Source organism: Petaurus breviceps, unplaced genomic scaffold (assembly GCF_028583685.1).
Source record: "Petaurus breviceps papuanus isolate PSGF00001 unplaced genomic scaffold, PetGlider_PUasm1.0 128, whole genome shotgun sequence".
NCBI lineage: Eukaryota > Metazoa > Chordata > Mammalia > Diprotodontia > Petauridae > Petaurus > Petaurus breviceps.
The window spans coordinates 6,122,879-6,138,794 of record NW_027185664.1 but is presented as its reverse complement, the minus strand read 5'-3'; the positions used below and the strand labels follow the sequence as shown (position 1 = coordinate 6,138,794).

General features: G+C 38.5%; 1 protein-coding gene across 3 annotated transcripts in view; it reads right to left on the bottom strand.

Moving 5' to 3' along the window:
* The window catches only part of LOC138171934 (ferrochelatase, mitochondrial), a 57,390-nt gene that overhangs the window by 24,326 nt on the left and 17,148 nt on the right, over positions 1-15,916 (bottom strand). The gene's annotated exons all lie outside the window — the stretch shown is intronic.

The window sequence follows — 15,916 nt, the reverse complement described above, 5'->3', positions numbered from 1 at the left end:
AAGGTAGCTATCAGCTATAACTGTTTCCCCAAATAGCAGGAATATATTTTCAAAAATATTGGTACCTGTTAGCACTCTTTACACTGTATATATCTGTCACTAGAAAGGGCTGACATTCTATACTCTGGTTTATAATGGGCTCTGTATGAATTAATGTATGTATGTAAATTTTTATGTAAACCATGTAATGTAAATTTTATCCCAAATTAAACTGAAAACACTAGACTCCAAAATTTTCTGGGAACTCAGGAAATATCACTTTTTACAATACCTTCTTCACAATTTAGTAGAAATGAAAAAAAAAAGGAAAAAGAAATTAGCTTTGGCAATATTTTCCATGAAACACTAATTTATTTACCTTGTAATCTTGCCATAAAAGAGCTGTAGTCAAACATAAGCAGAGAGAAAATACCATCTTTCCACTGAGCACTTTAGAAGAACAGAATGTGAGAGTTGCAAGGGTGCTCAGTGGCCATCTGACCAACCCATAGATGAAAGGAACCCTCACATCAGTCACCCAACAAGATGTCATCCAACCTTTGCTTGGAAGCCTCTAAGGGGAGGGATTAGGGCTCCTGTTGCAGGAGGCCATTCCACTATGGGGCAGACTTTCCCCAACATCAAACTTAACTAAATATGTGTCTCAGCACCTTCTAGCCACTACTCCTGGTTCTTGCTCATTGGTATCAAAAAGAACAGATCTAATCACTACTCCCCTTGACAGTCCAAAGAAGGGCTTGAGGCAGCCCTAAAGGACAACTATCATGTACCCCATGGGTCTTCTCTGCCCCAGGTTAAACATTCCTACTTTCTTCAACCAATCATCAAATGTCAACCTTATGCTTTGTCTAACACATTTCTCTCCATTTTCTCTTAACCACTGTTAGCTCACTTAACCTTCGTTTACCTCAGCTTCCCCATCTGTAAAATGGGGATAATAAAAGCACCTGCAGAAACAGGACTTCCTTGGGGCTCAGGCTCCCACCTCCTCCAATTCATGTAAAAGCTGACTCTGAACAAACTTTGGAGCTGCAGAACTCACAAAATGACACAGAGAAGCTAACCTCCCGCTGAGAACAGCCTGTCAGGCCAGGAGGAAGTGGCCAGCAGAGGTTTTAGCCTCAGGGCACGTCTGACCAGCCACCAGATGCACCAGCAGCTGTGGTGGTTTCCAGAATTATCAACCCATAGATGTTAAGGACAAAGTGAGAGGTCAGTGCAATGTGGACTTTGGGATCCAGTAGTTTGGGAGTGCGGGTCAGCCTTTGGTCCCAGGGAGAGAAGCCACTGAGGCGCCATGGCAGGACAGCTGCTGCCACGCAACAGCTTCAGCTCCTGGACTGCAGATTGTAGGGGGACCCACTGACCAGTCTGAAGGGTAATTGCTCTTGCTTTAACCTGCTTGGATCTGGATTGTGGTCTAGGGTGGAGGTCCTGGGGTATACAACCAGCTTGTCAGAGCGTGTGGAGGCTTCAGAGAGGGTACCCACTAATACCTTTGGCAGCTGAGAAAACTCCAGTGTTTGGTACGAAGCTCCCCTGTCTGGTTGGCAGAGTCCTACTGTGGTAAAAAGCCCAAAAGTCAAGTAATTCAGTGGCAACATGAGCAGGCAAAGAAAGCAAAGTAAAGAGAGCAACCCAACTTTGCATTCCTATTTTGGGGACAAAAAGAATCAAAGCACAGAACAGGAAGAAGACAATGAAGTCAGAACTCCTGTACCAAAAGCTTCCAAGAGCTGATTACAGGCCATAGAGGACCTTAAGAAGGATTCTGAAAACCAAATAAAAGTAGTGGAGGAAAAATTGGGAAGAGAAATGAGAACGATGCAAGAAAATTATGAAATGAGAGTCAACAACCTGACTGAAGAAAATAACACCTTAAAAAATAGACTAACTCAAATGGCAAAAGAAGCTCAAAAAGGCAATGAGGAGAAGAATGCCTTAAAAAGCCAAATTTGCCAGACAGAAAAAGAATTTCAAAAGCTCACTGAAGAGAATAACTCCTTCAGAATTAGACTGGAGCAAACGGAAGCTAGTGACTTTATGAGAAATCAAGATATTATTAAACAGATCCAAACAATTGAAAAAACATAGAAGGCAATGTGAAATATCTCATTGGGAAAACCACTGACCTGGAAAACAGATCCAGAAGAGATAATTTAAAAATTATTGGAATACCTGAAAGCCATGATCAAAAAAAGAACCTAGAAATCATCCTTCAAGAAATTCTCAAGGAAAACTGCCCTGATGTTTTAGAACCAGAGGGCAAAACAGAGGTTGAAAGAATCCACCAATCACCTCCCAGGTTCCAGAATTCCCAGATCAAGGAGAAAATATTACAAGCAGCCAAGAAGAAACAATTAGAATATTGTGGAAACACAATCAGGATAACACAGGATCTAGCCGCTTCTACACTGAAGGATCAAAGGGCTTGGAATATGATATTCCAGAGGGCAAAGGAGCTAGGATTAAAACCAAGAGTCACCTACCCAGCAAAACTGAGTATTCTGTTTCAGGGGAAAATATGGTCATTCAGTGGAATAGAGGACTTTAAAGCATTCTTGATGAAAAAACCAGAGTTGAATAGAAAATTTGACATTCAGATACAAGAAGCAAGAGAAGCTTGAGAAGGTAAACAGAGAAAAGAAATCATAAGGAACTTACCAAAGTTGAACTATTTACATCCCTACATGGAAAAACAATAATTGTAACTTATGAATCTTTTCTCAGTATGAGAATAGTTGAAGGGAATAGAAATGTGTGTGTATACATACATAAATATATACATGCAAATATGTCTATATGGGAGGGTATATGGCATATGAATACATATGTGAATGTGTGTATATGTATGTACAGATATACATAGATAGAGGGCACAGGACCAATTTAACAGGAAGGGATGATACTTAAAAGGTGAAATTAAGAGGTGAGAGGGATATAATGAGAGGAGATGGGGAGAGACAGAGTGGGGCAAGTATCTCATACAGAAGAGGCAAGGGAAAATGGTTACAATGGAGGGGAAGAACAGGAAGGCAAAAGGGAATGAGTCAACCTTATTCCCATTGAATTTGGCTTAGGGAGGGAATGACATACACACTAAATAGGGTATCTCACCCTACAGGAGAGTATGGGGGTAGGAGAGGGGGGAATGATGGAAGGGAGGGTAGGCTGGGGGGGAGGGAAGTTGGAAGCACCCACTTTTGAAAAGAGACAGGATCAAAGTAGAGAATAGAACAAGTGGGAGGTGGGATCGGAGGGAGGGAAATATAGTCAGTCTTTTACAATATATCCACTATGGAAATGTTTTGCATAGGTACACATGTACATCTTATATTGAATTGCTTATCTTCCCAGTAAGGGTAAGTGACAAACTATTATTAATATTATTTTACATGTAACTGGGAAATAAGATATACAGGCACTGGGTCACAGAGAACCACTGTGCCCTACTGGAAAGTCAGAGGGGGGATGGCAGAAGATATGGGAGAGAGCAGATTGGAGGAGGGGATATCCAGTGGGATCGCTATTTTGGAGTAGAGGGTAAGGGGAAAAATGGGGAGAAAATCTGTAACTCAAAATGTTGTGGAAATGAATGATATAAACTAGAAGTTAGTAAAGCATTTGATAAAAAAAAATAATAAAAGCACCTGCCTCCCAGAGTTGTGAGGATCAAGGGAGACAATAACTATAAAATGTCAGCACAGATTAGGCACTATAGAAATATCAGCAATAATTCTTTTTCTTCTTCTCTTCTTACTCCCTCCTCCTCCTCCTTCTTTCTTCTGTTTCTTTATAAGAATACTATGAAACATCTGTTTTGTTGAAAGCTTTGCTAAAAATCCAAGTACATTATATCCATAACATTCCTCTCATTTACTAGTTTGATGATCCTGTCAAAAAAAAGGAAATGAGGGTAGAATGGCAAAGCCTGTTCTGATGAAGCCATGCTGCCCACTTTTAATCACTGCTTCCTTTTCTAGCTGTCTGCCAACCACCTCTTTAATGATCCCCTTGAGAATTGTCCCAGGAAACAAAGTCAAGCTTATTGACCTACAGTTTGCAGACTATTCTAATTCCTTTTTGGAAAACTAGAATAAAATCTGCCCATCTCCAATCTTGTCTTCCATGGTCTTCTGCCTATCACTAACAGTGGCACAGCCATCACATTTGCCAGGTTTTTCAGGACTCAAGGATGTAGTTCACCTGGGCCAGATAACTTGTACTCATCAAGCAAGAGCTCATAGTTGTTCTTATTGTTATTACAATATTGTTATAATAACTTAGTTGTTATTCTTGTTTTCTCATTTCCAGTGCATACATCGCAAAGAAAGCAAAAATAAAGTAAGAACTAAGGAGCTATTTCTTCTTCCGTCATCAGTTATCATCATCTTAACTAACACAATCAAAGGTACTATCTCTTATTTGATTCTCCTTATTTCTCCCAATGTAGCTAAAAACAAAGAAAAAGACTAACCCTTTTTGTTGTCCTTAGTTTCTCTCACCAGATAATGGATCATTCAGAGCTTTATTTAGCATTCCTGAACTCGTCACGTTTCCCTTCAAACCCTGCCCTTGTATGAATTTCCCAGTTAATGCAAAGGGTACTGCCATCCTCCCAATTACGCAGACTCCTCACCTGGTGTCAGCCTTGACTCCTCACTCTCAAGGACTCCGCATAGCTAATCTGGTGCCAAGTCCTCTCCTTTCTACCTTTGCTTCTTCTCTCATGTGCATCCCCTTCTCTTCTCCAACACAGCTGCCACCCCTGTCACAGGCCCTCATCATCTCATGCCCAGATATTGCAATGGCCTCCTGGTGGGGTCTCCCTGTCTCAATTCTCTCCCCATTCTAGTTATCCTACACTCAGTCATCAAAGTGATCTTTTAAAATTCAAGTCTTACCATATCACTCCCCCACTCAACAAACTACAGTAGCCTCTTGTTGCCTCCAAGATCAAATACAAAATCCTCAGTTCATCTTTTGAAGTGATTCATAGCCTGGTCCCTTCATGCCTTTCCAGTCTTCCTACACATTACCGCCACTCCACATGATCCAGTGACAATGGCTTCTTGGCCATTCCTTGACCTTCTACTGGGCCACTCTGCCTTTTCAGTGGTTTTCCCCAATGCCTAGGATGCTTCTCTGTCCTCGTGTCCACATCTGGTTTCCTTCAAGCCTCAGTTAAGATTCTACTTTTGGAAGATACCTTTCCTAGATCCTCTTAATACTAGTGCCTTCCTGGCCCAGAAGGTGAGCGGTCCCAGAGGCAGGCCCAGAAGAGGACTGATCAACTGGCGGGGAAGAAGGGGAGGGCAGCCAATACCAGGCCTATCACCAAAGGGCTGGGACTGGAAAGAGCAAGGTAAGAACCAAATGCAGGGCTCTTGTCCAGGAGAGCAAACACTCCTGGGGCTACCATTCCATAGCCCAGAAATTTTTTAAAAAGCCCCTGTCAGGACCTCCAAGGACCAGCATGGCAGAGTGAACCCTGCCTGCTCCAAACCCCCCCCCCCTGAAAACATAGTAACTATTGCCCCAGGGCAAAACCCTCTACAGTAAAGGCTTGGGATCCCTAGAGGAAGGGCGTGGTTAAGGTCCTCCCTCAAAATGGGTAGAAAGAAGACCACAAAGACTCTGGAGGGAGACAATGTGGACTCCATACTCATGGCTGAAACATCAACAGGGAATGGGTCCCAAGCACAGAAAGCTCTCCTAGATAAGCTCAAAAGGAACTATGAAAACCAAATGAGAGAGATAGAAGACAAAATGAATAATTCTTTTAAAATCAAAACTGCAGAATTAGAAAAACGTTATAATGAAGAAAACATCTCCCTAAAAAGAAAAGTGTATGACATGGAAAAGGAGCTTCAAAAATTAACCAAGGAAAATGATTTGCTAAAAACTAAAATCAACCAAACTGAAACAAATAATTCGATGAAGAACCAAGAATTAATCAAACAAAACAACAAGAATGAAAAATTAGAAAAAGAGGTAAAATACCTCAAAGAAAAAATAACTGACCTGGAAAAAAGATGCAAGAAAGATAATCTGAGGATCATAGACCTATCAGAAAATCATGATGAAAAAATGAGCCTGGACAACATTCTCCAAGAGATCATTAAGGAAAACTTCCCTGAGATACTAGAACCTGAGGGTAAAATAGAAATCGAGAAAATCCACTGGACACCTGCTGAAAGAGATCCCAAACTGAAAAGTCCTTAAAATGTTGTGGCCAAACTCCAGAACTACCAGATAAAAGAGAAAATACTTCAAGTGGCCAGAAAGAAACAATTCAAATATCGAGGGTACACAGTGAGGATCGCACAGGATTTGGCAGCCCCTACACTGAAAGATCGGAGGCAGTGGAATACAATTTTCCGGAAGGCAAAAGAGATTGGGTTACAACCAAGGATCACCTTCCCAGCGAGACTGAGCATATTCTTCCAGGCAAAGAGATGGTCATTCAACGATATAACAGAGTTCCATACCTTCCTGATGAAAAAGCCAGAAGTCAATGGAAAATTCAACCTCCAATTACGAGATGCAACAGTGACTTGGAAAGTTAAACAAGGAAAAACACACACACACACACACACTCCCTGCTATTTAATAAGAGCAAACTGGTTATAGACAAGTAGAGGGTATGAGTATAAAATACACAAAATGACGATTTAAAAAAATCTTATTAAGGGCTACAAAGGGACTGCAATGGAAGAAAGGGAATGGTTGAAGTGGAAAAGGGTAAATTATGCCACACATAGAGGCATAAAAACTGTATAGCAGAAGAAAAGAAGGGAGGGAGTTGGGAAGCATATCAGCTTTTCCCTCATTGGTTCTGGTACAAGGAGGGAATAACAACCAGTTAAGCATAGGACTCTATGGAGAAGAAATGCAAAAAATATCATTTTAGAGGGAAAGAGGGGAGGGAGAGGAGCTTCGCATGAGATTTGTTCCTATCACTCTTGGTGCAAAGAAGAAATAACATGCTTCATTAAGTATAACAATATCCTGCAGGAAGCAGGAGGGGGAAAGGGCTACGAAAGGGGGGTGGGAGTGGTTATTAGGGAGGGAAGAAGTAAGGGGAAAGGGGAAGAAAAGGGAGGGGGGCTGATAAGGGAACACTGAGTGAGGTGGTGGTCAAAAGGAAAACTATTAAGGGGGGGAAGGGAGAAGGGAGGGAAAATATGAACATTAACAGGGGCAGGAACAGGATGGAGGGAAAAAAACAGATAACAATCATAACTGTAAATATGAATGGAATGAACTCTCCCATAAAATGGAGACAGATAGCAGAATGGATTAGAAATCATAATCCTACAATATGCAGTTTACAAGAAACACATCTGAAACAGAGGGATACACACAAGGTAAAGGTAAAAGGTTGGAGTAAAATATATCATGCCTCAGCTAAAGTAAAAAAAAACGGGGGTAGCAATCCTTATCTCAGATAAAGCAAAAGCAAAAATTGACCTAATTAAAAGAGATAAGGAGGGAAACTATATCCTGTTAAAAGGCACCATTGAGAATGAAGCAATATCATTACTTAACATATATGCACCAAGTGGTATAGCATCCAAATTCCTAGAGGAGAAGGTAAGGGAATTAGAGGAAGAAATAGATAGCAAAACTATACTAGTGGGAGACCTTAATCTCCCCCTCTCTGAACTTGAAAAATCCAACCTCAAAATAAACAAGAAAGAAGTTAAGGAGGTGAACAGGATTTTAGAGAGGATAGGTATGATAGATCTCTGGAGAAAACTGAATGGGGATAAAAAGGAATATACTTTCTTCTCAGCGGTTCATGGCACATACTCAAAAACTGACCATGTTCTAGGGCATAAAAACCTCACAATTCTATGCCGGAAGGCAGAAATATTAAATGCATCCTTCTCAGATCATGATGCAATAAAAATTATATGCAATAGAGGGCCATGGAAAGACAGACTGAAAATTAATTAGAAATTAAACAATTCAATCCTAAAGAATGAGTGGGTCAAACAAGAAATTATAGAAACAATCAGTAATTTCATTCAAGAGAATGATAATAACGAGACAACATACCAAAATTTGTGGGATGCCTTAAAGGCAGTTCTTAGGGGCAGTTTGATATCCCTGAGCGCATACGTGATTAAATTAGAGAAAAGGGAAGTCAACGAATTGGGCATGCAATTGAAAAACCTAGAAAAAGAACAAATTCAAAATCCCCAATTAAATACTAAATTAGAAATATTGAAAACCAAAGGAGAGATTAACAAAATTGAAATTAAGAAAACTATTGAATTAATAAATAAAATTAAGAGTTGGTTTTATGAAAAGACCAAAAAAATTGATAGACCATTAGTCAATATGATAAAAAGAAATGAAAGAAGAAAACCAAATTATGAGTACCAAAAATGAGAAGGGTGAATCTACCTCCAATGAAGAGGAAATCAAAACAATAATTAGGAATTATTTTTCCCAATTGTATGCACATAAATTTGACAATCTTAGGGAAATGGATGAATATTTACAAAAATACAAGTTGCCCAGATTAACTGAAGAGGAAGTAAATTACTTAAATAACCCCATCTCAGAAAAAGAAATTGAACAAGCCATCAGTCAACTCCCTAGGAAAAAGTTTCCAAGGCCAGATGAATTCTATCAAACATTTAAAGAAAAATTGATTCCAATGCTCTACAAACTATTTGGGAAAATTGGTGAAGAAGGAGTCCTACCAAATTCTTTTTTATGACACAAATATGGTACTGATACCTAAATCAGGAAGAGATTAAACAAAGAAAGAAAATTATACACCAATCTCCCTCATGAATATAGATGCAAAAATTTTAAATAAAATATTAGCAAAAACACTACAGCAACTTATCTCAAGAATAATACACTTGGATCAGGTAGGATTTATTCCAGGAATGCAAGGATGGTTTAATATTAGGAAAACCATTAGCATAATTGATCATATCAACAATAAAACTAGCAGAATCCACATGATCATCTCAACAGATGCAGAAAAGGCTTTTGACAAAATACATCATCCATTCTTATTAAAAACACTAGAAAGTATAGGAATAAATGGAGCCTTCCTTAAAATAATAGGTAGCATCTATTTAAAGCCATCAGCAAGTATTATATGTAAAGGGTATAAGCTAGAAGCATTTCACATAAGATCAGGGGTGAAACAAGGGTGTCCACTATCACCCCTCTTATTCAATCTGGTACTAGAAATATTAGCAGTAGCAATTAGAGAAGAAAAAGAAATCAAAGGAATCGAATTAGGCAAAGAAGAGACCAAGCTATCACTCTTTGCGGATGATATGATGATATACTTAGAGAGTCCTGGAGAATTAAGTAAAAAACTACTTGAGATAATAAATAAATTTGGCAAAGTTGCAGGATATAAAATAAACCCATATAAATCCTCGGCATTCCTATATATTTCCAATGAAATTCAATGGCAAGAGAAAGAAAGAGAAATCCCATTTAAAGTTACTGTAGACATTATAAAATATTTGGGAATCTACCTGCCAAAACAAACTCAGGACCTATATGACCACAACTACAAAACACTTTTCACACAAATAAAGTCAGATCTAACTAATTGGAAAAATATCAATTGCTCGTAGCTGGGTCGAGCTAATATAATAAAAATGACAACTTTACCTAAATTAAGTTATATATTTAGTGCCATATCAATTAATTTACCAAAAAACTACTTTATAGAGCTAGAAAAAATAGTAACAAAATTCATTTGGAAGAATAAACGGTCCAGAATATCAAGGGAATTAATGAAAAGACATGCTAGGGAAGGTGGACTAGCTATGCCAGATTTCAATCTGTATTATAAAGCAGCAGTCATCAAAACTACTTGGTACTGGCTGAGGAATAGAGGAGTGGATCAATGGAATAGATTAGGCACACGAGATTCAGAAGTCAATGACTATAGTAATCTATTGTTTGATAAACCCCCAGACCCTAGTTCTGGGGATTAGAACTCACTATTTGACAAAAACTGCTGGAAAACTGGAATACGGTATGGCAGAAACTGAGCATAGACCATTATCTAACACCATATACCAAAATCAAGTCTAAATGGGTGCATGATCTAGGTATAAAGGTTGATACTATAAGCAGTCTCAGAAAACATGGAATAGTTTACTTATCAGATTTATGGAGAGGGAAAGACTTTATGACTAAACAAGAATTAGAGAACATTATAAAATGTAAAATGGATAATTTTGACTACATGAAATTGAAAAGCTTCTGTACAAACAAAGCCAATGTAACCAAGATTAAGAGGGAGGTGGGAAATTGGGAAAGAATTTTTACAACCTATGTCTCTGACAAAGGCCTCATTTCTAAAATATACAGAGAACTGAGTCAAATCTATAAGAATACAAGTCATTCCCCAATTGATAAATGGTCAAAGGATATGAACAGGCAATTTTTAGAGAAAGAAATTAAAGATATCTATAAGCACATGAAGAAATGCTCTAAATCACTACTGATTAGAGAAATGCAAATCAAAACAACTCTGAGGTACCGCATCTCACCAGTCAGATTGGCTAAGATGACAAAACAGGAAAATGACAAATCCTGGAGAGGATGTGGGCAAATTGGAACACTAATGCATTGCTGGTGGAGTTGTGAACTGATCTAGCCTTTCTGGAGAGCAATCTGGAATTATGCCCAAAGGGCTATAAATACTTTCATACCCTTTGATCCAGCAATACCATGCCTAGGGTTATATCCCAAAGAGATCATAGAAATGAGAGAAAGACCCATATGTACAAAAATGTTTGTAGCAGCTCTTTTTTGTGGTGGCAAAGAATTGGAAATTAAGGGGGCGCCCATCAATCGGGGAATGGCTGAACAAGTTGTGGTATACACATGTTATGGAATACTATTGTGCTATAAGAAATGAGGAGCAGATGGACTCCATATTTACCTGGAGAGGCTTATACAAACTGATGCTGAATGAGAAGAGTAGAACCAGGAGAAATTTGTACACAATTACAGAGACAACATATGTGTGATGACCAACTCTGATAGACTGGCCTCTTCTCAGCAATGCAGTGATATAAGTCAATCCCAAAAGACTCATGATGGAGAGAAATGTGTACATTCAGAGAAAGAACTAGAAAGAACTGAGTTTATATACAGATTGAAGCAAACTACCTGATCTTTTTCCTTTTCTTGTTTGGTTTTATGTCCTCTTTACCATTTTTCATTCCATCTGATACGATCCATCTTTATAACCTGACTAATATATAATGTGAAAGTATTTACAGATCCTATACTTGACTGTATGCCACCCATGGTGGGGAAGGGGACAAAATGTGAAACTCAAGGAATTGTGGAATTGAATCTTGTAAACTAAAAGTAAACAAACAAATTAATAAAAAAAGACAGAAAAAAATACTAGTGCCTTCCCTTCTGAGATTATCTCTCTATATTATATCTTGCACATACACGTATTTTTGCATATTGTCTCCCCTACTCAAATGTGAGCTACCCAAAGGTAGTGACTTTTTGCCGAGAGCTTAGCACAGTGCCTGTCAGTGAATGATTCTTGGAAAACCATTTCTGCAGTACCATGTCATACTCTTCTATTCATGTTCTTTTACTTGGTCTTGCTTTCATCTTCTGCACATTTCTTTTTCTTAGTACAAAATGGTTGGTGAATTCCCTGTGAACGCATACCAGTCTCTTCAGATAAATTCCATCTTTATTTCTCATTGGAATTATTTCCCTTTATGTACTCATAACTTCATCCTTGAGCATCTCCCATCTCTCATGGGCTGACTCCATTAGTCTCTTGAAGCATTTTACTTCATGTGATCTTGCCTATCTTTCCTATGAACTCTCTGAAATCTTCTTTGCCAAAATCTATGGTGTGTCAGATTGTGCCCAGATTTCCTTTCTCTATCACAAATTCTACGAAATTTCCCCCAAGACTCCCAACATTTCCACACTAATAATTAGTCCCAATTTATTAGTGAGAATCAGATCCAGAACAAAATTTCCCCATGTTGGTTCCTCTACCTTTTAAAGAATGATAGCATGATATTATCACTAAATAAATTGAGGCATTACTAAATGTCCACTTTTTGCAGAGAAAGAAACAGTTCTAGCAGTTCTGTGGATAACTGAAATGCCCACCTCACACACACTCCACTGCATCATGTCTCTGTGCCCCACTTCTGATGTGCTTCTCAAGTTCATTAATTATTACCTCTTTCTCTCCAAGTGGCCTATAGTTTACTCCGATGACAAAAACACTTCTGTTTCTTCATTTTTCAGTCCTTACCTAAATACTCTCCAACAAATAGTCCCCATTCTGGTTCTCCACGTGAATATACCATCTTAAGCTGGGGGGGGGGGGGAGGAGGGAAGTTGGAAGCACCCATTTTTGAAAAGGGACAGGATCAAAGTAGAGAATAGAACAAGTGGGAGGTGGGATAGGAGGAAGGGAAATATAGTCAGTCTTTTACAATATATCCACTATGGAAATGTTTTGCATAGCTATACATGGACAACCTATATCGAATTGCTTATCTTCCCAGTAAGGATGGGTGACGAGGAAGGAAGGGAATGAATCTGGAATTCAAGGCTTTAAAATCAAATGTTTATATATACTATTATAAAAAAAAAAAGAATATACCATCTTAATACGCAATACCAGCTCACCATGTCTTCTGAATAAAGTACAGTTATTCGGAGCAACAGTGCAATCACGGACTACATTCATCTCGCCAAGCCTAAGGGCCACCTAAGGGCTCCAGTTGCCTGCTTAAGTGAGGACCTCTCATTCCTACTGACTGCTGCCTGAGCGAGGGCATGCGCTTGTGTGGAGCCCCCCTGCGGCCGCGGGTTTTTGCGCTGTCCCCTTTCTGGGATTTGATTTCTGGGTATCTCAGTTTCTCCTCCTCTTCTTTGCTCTTTCTCGCTACTCTCTCCAGTGCCCGACTTGAGGAGTGCTCACTGGCAATATTCTCCATCTTTTTCTAGTTTAAAGCCCTTTTGATTAAATTTCCGAGACACCTAGAACATACTTTTGAACCCAATTTTGCTACGTATACTCCAACTCTGGTCAGAATTCTGTCAGCCTTGTATTGTATACCACTGTCCAAAGGAAGTCCTCAGCAAACCTTTTCAGAGCTCTTCATTTCCCAAATCAATTTCCTCACTTCCTTTCAATGGGCAACGGTGAGGAAAACACAACCTGAGCCCCTAGAGTCTTCAATTTATCACCTAAGACGTCATAATCATTGGCAATATTTTTAAGTCCCCTCTAGAAGTTCTGCTCAGAATGAAGAGATATAATTTAGAGACTGTTTTATTCACCCGAAACAATACTAAGATGAAACCACTACTGTTAATCATTATTAGATCTAGCATATATATTGTATAATTCAATGCAATTCAACAAATACTTATTAAGCACCAACTATGTACAAGGCATATGGGAGAGAGAGAGAGCATAGTAGTGAAAATAGAGGGCCAGCCACAGAGACTGGGTTCACATCCTGCTTCTGACATGCAATACCTTTATGACCATGGGCAAGCCAAATCTCTAAGATTATAAGTAATATTGGTGGAGGCAATTAGATACTACGATTTCTCTACACTGATGAAATTTTTCCAACATACATTCCCTAAATGTGCAATGAATATACTGCCTTTCTCCTGAGATTTCAAAGTATTTTCCAGACTCATTTAACATTATGGGCATTTGTTTACACAGCCAGATGATAGCTTTTAAGTCAATTACTGCTTTTGAGAACTGTAAGAAAATGCCAGTGAAGTTTTTGTAACTGTCCCCAAGAACAGAAATGCCCAAACTACCATCTTTCATCATTTTGATCTCTTTTTCCATCTTTCCCTGACATGTAGGAGAGAGCAAAAATTGCCCCTAAGATGAAGTAAAGACTGCCATGGGGGGCGAAGGGAAGGAGGAGGGGGAGAAAATTTGAAACTCAAGGGATTGTAGAGCTGAATCTTGTAAACTAAAAGTAAACAAATTAATAAAGACCAAAAAAAAAAAAATTGGAAAATAAATAAATAAAATGAAGTAAAGAAATAAGGGAAGAAGAAGCTCAGTGCCTAAGTCCCTGCTATCACTATCACATGGACCGTGGACAGTTCCAGGGTAGGATGATACAAAAAAAAAAATTCATCATCATCAATACTTGCAGTTAATTGCCGTTTGTGGTTATGAACCCCCATTTATAATTTTACTTGTTCCTCAAAACAACCTTGTGAGGTAAGTGATATAAATCTCATTATCTTCATTGTACAGATGAGGAAACAAAACTGCAGCTCAGAGATGTTAAAAGAATTGCTCAAGATCATATCAGTTAATGAAATGGTTAAAAAAAAAAACTGATTTTGAACCCAAATGTTTTGACTCCTGAATTCAACGTTCTTCCCACTATAGCGGGTTCAAAGAGCTCCACTTCTGATCTGAATGAAATTATATTGAATTAAGTTTTCCTAATTCCACCCACGTGTTACGTGACTAACAATTCATTTAAGTTTTACGGATTCATTGGTACAAAAATAATACCTACCCCCATCTACCTCAAAAGAGCTAAATTAAATAAAAAATAAGGAGAGAGTACTTTTGTTATTTAGAGATAACAAGTGATATTTTATAGTATTTCTCAAACATCTTTACAGCAATTATTGTGATGATAGCATGAATATCTCCAACCAGGGGTTGAATTTTCCAAAAAAGAGACAATAATGCTGAATTGATCCTCCAATCCACAATGTTATAACTTTTCTTTACATTAACACACATGATTAGCCATCCCAGACTGGGTGGATATAAGGCAGGACATTTTCTGGGACACTATAATAATGCACAGAAAATTGAAATCTCAGATTGTCCTGTCTAATCCAGGACGTCTAATCATTTTACCCTCATAGTAAAGGAGAAGGTCCTGCTCTCCCTCATCTATATTCTAGCCTGACCTCTTTGCTTGTACCTGACAACTTTGTTTGAGCCTATTATGGTGATAGGTGCTATAGGAACACATAAACAGATAAAAATGGCACTTCATGCTTCCACTTTCCTCTAAAGACAGCATAGTAATTGCAGATCTAATTTGTGTTAAACCTTTTATCAGTGATAAACTGTTAATGACTACAGAGTTTGTTCCCAATAGAGTAGGTATGAGTGGAGGTCAGCCAAACCTCCTTTAACCAACATTTAAGAAGATGCATTGTGGCATTTGAAACGGAACTGTGTAAGAAATGCCCTTGAGCTACGGCTAAAGCCAAGAAACACACCTAGCATCCAGGAATGCAACTGAACAGTTTTCCAAGTGAACTGATATGCCAGGAGGCTACTCAGCTGGATACAAAAGGAAAAAACAGGTTCTCGAAGTGTCATGGCTCATAAGACCGAATGAAGTCTTTTCAGGCTGATGCAAGAAGAGTTGACCTTTTCCCTCAATCCAACCTTGCTGGGCCAGAATCTCTCAATATGGAGTTATTTTTGCCCTCACTTCCTGAAATGTATTTATCTTTTCCTGCATCTGATATATTTACTTTCTATTCATGACTTGGTGAAATGTTTATATAGCCATATGTGTACATCCTACATACACACATACATACATACATATGCGTATCTGTGCCAACATGAAATGTCCTAAATTAAGCAATCGCATGGGAAATACCAGATCCGCTCCAGATCTACATTTCCCATACTGTCTACTACAGTGGCATGTACAACTATAACTTAATAAATGTTTATCAATGATTATATCACCTGATCCTAGAAGTAATAGTTCACTAGCAATGTCATGGTTTAAATGATGCCAAAGTAACTTGGCTCTAAGAATTAATTTTGTTAGTGCCTAGTCAGAAAGAAAAGATTGTGGGCTAAATAAGTAACACATATCCTATATAC